This window comes from Capricornis sumatraensis, chromosome 13 (genome assembly GCF_032405125.1).
Source record: "Capricornis sumatraensis isolate serow.1 chromosome 13, serow.2, whole genome shotgun sequence".
NCBI lineage: Eukaryota > Metazoa > Chordata > Mammalia > Artiodactyla > Bovidae > Capricornis > Capricornis sumatraensis.
The window spans coordinates 60,403,073-60,407,897 of record NC_091081.1 but is presented as its reverse complement, the minus strand read 5'-3'; the positions used below and the strand labels follow the sequence as shown (position 1 = coordinate 60,407,897).

At 43.1% G+C, this 4,825-nt stretch overlaps 1 pseudogene; it reads right to left on the bottom strand.

The window, feature by feature from the left end:
• Positions 1 to 3,579: 3,579 nt before the first annotated feature.
• LOC138089570 (spindlin-1 pseudogene) lies at positions 3,580 to 4,372 on the bottom strand (annotated as a pseudogene).
• Positions 4,373 to 4,825: the final 453 nt, after the last annotated feature.

Sequence of the window (4,825 nt, the reverse complement as noted above, 5' to 3'; positions counted from 1 at the left end):
AGTTCTTCACATTAGGTGGCCAAAGTATTGGAGTTTCAGTCTCAGCATCAGTCCTTCCAATGACTATTCAGGACTGATTTCCTTTAGAGTTGATTGGTTTGATCTCCTTGCAGTCCAAGGGACTCTCAAGAGTCTTCTCCAACACCACAGTTCAAAAGCATCAATTCTTCAGTGCTCAGCTTTCTTTATAGTCCAACTCTCACATCCATATAAGACCACTGGGAAAACCATAGCTTTGACTACATGGACATTTGTTGGTAAAGTGCTGTCTCCGCTTTTTAATATTCTGTCTAGGTTGGTCATAGCTTTTCTTCCAAGGAACAAGTGTCTTTTAATTTCATGGCTGCAAGTCACCATCTGCACTGATTTTGGAGCCCCCCTAAATAAAGTCAACCACTGATCCGTTGTTTCTCCACCTATTGTCATGAAGTGATGGGACCGGATGCCATGATCTTAGTTTTCTGAATGTTGAGCTTTAAGCCATCTTTTTCACTCTCCTCTGTCACTTTCATCAAAAGGCTCTTTAGTTCTTCTTCGCTTTCTGCCCTAAGGGTGGTATCATCTGCGTATCTCAGGTTATTGATCTTTCTCCCGGCAGTCTTGATTCCAGCTTGTGCTTCATCCAGCCTGGTATTTTACAATTACTGTAAAACAGTAATAGGAATGAAACCTGGTTGGGAAGTGACTGTGATTGTTCTCAGAATTTGCAGTCCCTTCAAATACTGCATGGCACATATAACTGGAAAACCTCCTTCTGTTGGTACTGTTTGCTTCAATAGTGCATTTTCTCTTACAACCACTAAAACTGCACAGTAGGCAAGTAGACAGAAAACTGAAAACAAAGAAAAACAAAGAACGCAAAGTAAAAAACCCTAAATATCTTTAACATGTAATTTTAGTTAGTTACATTGAACATTCTACATGGAATAGCATGCAAAAAAGGATGGTCTGCTTTAAGGTTTTCCTTTGAAGCTTTACGAGCACCCAGACATCACAGCCAGGCATGCACACACACAGCACAACAATACCCTAGCAGGTCAATGAGAAAGAAAAGGCAAGCCATGCGTGGGGATCTGAAACAAGCCCAAATGAAGCCTGAAATACTCGGCTGTGGAGCAGAGTTAGACATGGAGTCAGGAAGTGTGGTTTAATCCACCAAAAGAATAAAAGATGGGGAAAAAATGGAAAAGCAACACCCTCTTTCCCCTTCCTTTACCCTAAAGGCAAGAAAAGGAACAATGATTAAAATAATGATAATAATAATCACATGTCACATTTGAGAGACTGGCCAATTACAAGGTATTAAAGTTGCTAAACGTACTTGCAGAAAAACCACAGTTCAAGTCATTCAGTGATGACAGAGATGTTCTAACTGACACAACTTTCTGGGTGCTTCCAAAGAACATGATTTTTCATCCTGAAGTCACTGTATGGTGTTTGTGCAGTGAATACATCACACTCACTCTCTGGGTCACGTGTCTACTTGGGTTTCGGGAGCCAGGTTCAGCCTTGAGATTCACACGGGGGGGTTATTATAAGAGCCACCAGGAAAGCAGATGACATATGTGTAGCATGATCTTGTTCAAGCAGGGAGGAGCATCTCAGACCTGGGTTGGGTTCTCACTGCATGGAGAAGCTCTCTCCTGGCTGAAACCCGGGAGGCACAGGGCACACCGCAGAAAATGGGGTGCTGTATTTACGGGGTGCAAGGGGTTACCAGCCAAAAGCTCAAGACACAGCTTTCCTGCAGGCAGAAATGTGCATCATGCGAACCACTCACAGCCAGGCCTTGAAACTACAGAATCTCTAACACCAAGAACAGTCACAGTGAGGTTGTAGGGATCTCTGATATTTGATTGACAGCCTACGTGGGCATTTTACCTTCCAACCAAATCTAAGGTCAGATTTCTAATTTCCCCAGGAGACTGGTTCCACATACTGCCTTTCTCATAGCTTTCAACATGCCAGGGCTCCTCCGAAACAAAGTGACAGATGGCCATTTCGCTGTGAGACCAACCACTTTTGCTGTTCTGTTTTGGTTAAAACAACCTTGCAGAATAAGCCATATAAGGAGCCTGCGGCTGGAGGCTGGTGTCAGTTACATCCATGAGCCCGCGCAGGTGACTGACCCTGACATGGCAGGGTCCACTCTGTGGAATGGATCCACATCAGCGGCACAGAGGCAGCAAGAAGATGCAGTGTCGCTAAGACATCAGAGGGTTTCTGCTGTTACTTGCCCAGACACTCTTTGTTGGGACAAGCCCAGGAGAAAAAGCCTTCTGATCATAATCATACCATCAGTAAAATAGGAATAAAAATAAAAATGTGTCCCAGAAGATGTGTCAAAAAGCAACAAAACTATTCTTAAAGTTACCTTACTAATATTTGTGTTCTCCCAGGAACTTACCACATACACACAAACCACTCATGTACTATTGAATTTTAAATCATGTACTAAAATCCAAATTACTGATTTGTACAAATAATGGACGAAAAGTACTGACCAAAATACACCTGCATTTCACTGTGTGGACCAAATTAAAATACCTGGGCTTTGATCCCCAACCCCCTCCCAAAAGTAAAATATATTAAAAAAAATGTAACCAAAAATGTAAATAAACTTTTTGCAAAGCTTAGAATCAAAGTCAACATTTTATCCAGATTTCTAATGGTTAAATTCTAATGTGGGTCATTAATGGTTCACAATTTATTCTTGTTTGGACTTCCAGACTGAAAAGGTGCTTTGCATTTTTGACTTTCAAAACAAGCTGAATGTCCCAATGTGCTTTCTGTGCCCAAATTTAATTTTAAACAAGCAGCAGTCATGTGACAAATATGACTGACTTCCTTCAAAAATTCCTGTTGAATTGGAGAAAATTATTTAACCCCCACTCCAATCCATAAAATCTTCCCTGGTGGCTCAGAGGTTAAAGCATCTGCCTCCAATGCGGGAGACCCGGGTTCGCTCCCTGGGTCAAGAAGATCCCCTGGGGAAGGAAATGGTAACCCACTCGAGTATTCTTGCCTGGAGAATCCCATGGATGGAGAAGCCTAGTAAGCTACAGTCCATGGGGTCGCAAAGAGTCAACACGACTGAGCGACTTCACTCACTCACTCACTCCAATCCATAAAGTACTGCCAATGAAGTGTGTGTGTATGTGTGTGTATACAGATCTGTGCCTGCACATATATATGTATCACAGTAGAGATATAGAGAGGCAAAAACACCGAACTGTGCTTGCATTGTGACAGCACAATAAGAGAATGTTAAGAGTGAAGGGCAAAGCAGATGCAATCTTTTAGGTTTATGTAACTGTGATTCTAGCTCAACTTTTTACCAAACTTGTCTTTAACTCCCCTCCAAACAGACACACTTCTTTTAAGCAGAAAGAGTTCTTTACAAAAAATACTTTGTTTTCACATACATCTGTACTATTCAAAACAAAATCAATTCTGCTAGCAGATTGTGGGTTCACAGGGACATTTAAGCTCTCATTAAAATGGAAAGCAATCAGACCTTTACATCTACAGATTACACATTTAATAGTTTCACAGATTTGGCAAAATTCATGAAGACATCTAGAATGCTTTCACCAAATCGTAGACATATATGTAGAAATCATCATCAAATTTGATGAAGCAGATAGATGGTTTGACCTTTAATTGATGGATGATCATGCCCTTCCTTCCAGAGCCTTCTTGTCTGGCGCACTCCACTCGTTTGCCCACCAAGAAGTCTACCACTTCTCCTCGTGCCCTTTGTACTGGAAGTGAATCAATAGAATAAGGCATAATGCGAAGGTCACCTTCTTTATAATCATCTAAGAGCTGGTACATATACAAGATAGGATCTTTTTCATAGGTGATGTAAAAACCCGTGTTCATTACAGGGACACGTGCTAGGGTCATTCCCCTCCACTCATCTTTAGAGCCATCCTCCGTTTCAAACAGGTGCTTCACTGCTTTGCTACTCATCATGTCCGCTAGGTGTGCATCACAGGTTTGAGATGTTGCAACTCTATCAGGGAGGACTTCATCTTTATTAAGAAATTCTTTCATCTTTATTAAGTTCTAGTCCATAGACACAGTCAACTCCATCGTATTTTATAAGATACAAAGAAGGATTTACAGGCACTTGGTCCAGAATGGTTCCTTTCCAATGGGTGACAGGGCTGTTACCTTCTTTCCACCCATGGCGAATCCTGCAGCCTATGATGCTCTGTTCCAGCTGAGAAACAAGTGAGCTGGGTCCCACACTGCTCCGATGTTTTGCGTGAGTCGTCCTTTTCTTCATTATGCTAGCAGATACACCAGTGATACCTGCATCAGCTCTGGACCCCCAGTCAGTTGTCTTCCTTAATGAAGTCTTCATTCATCTGAAGTTACGTGAAAAGTGGAACTGCTGGCTGAGGATGAAAGTTCAAGATTCTCCAATTTGAAACCTTCCACGGAATTTCAATGTTCTTATTAATCCATTAACCAAGTACTTCTTTTATGAATTCAGCAAAAGCTTGAAATCGTAAGTACTTTTCAGGGCCGCAGGGGCCAACTTCTGCACCCAGCTGTCCTGCTGCTTGCTCCCAGCACTGGCGACCCAGAAAAAGACACAGCCCGACTGTGGCCTCGCCCAGCCACGCCCAGCCACGCCCAGCCACGCCCAATCCCTAAGCACAGCCCCGCCCCAGCCCTGCTCCCCGCCCCCCCCCCCCCCCCCCCCCCCCCCCGCTTTTGGCGCTTGCACACGGAAGGTGCCTGCACACTGAGGCCCCCTGACTGTGCTTGCCTTTGTTGACTGGGAGCCAAAATTTTATTTATGGTTGCAAAA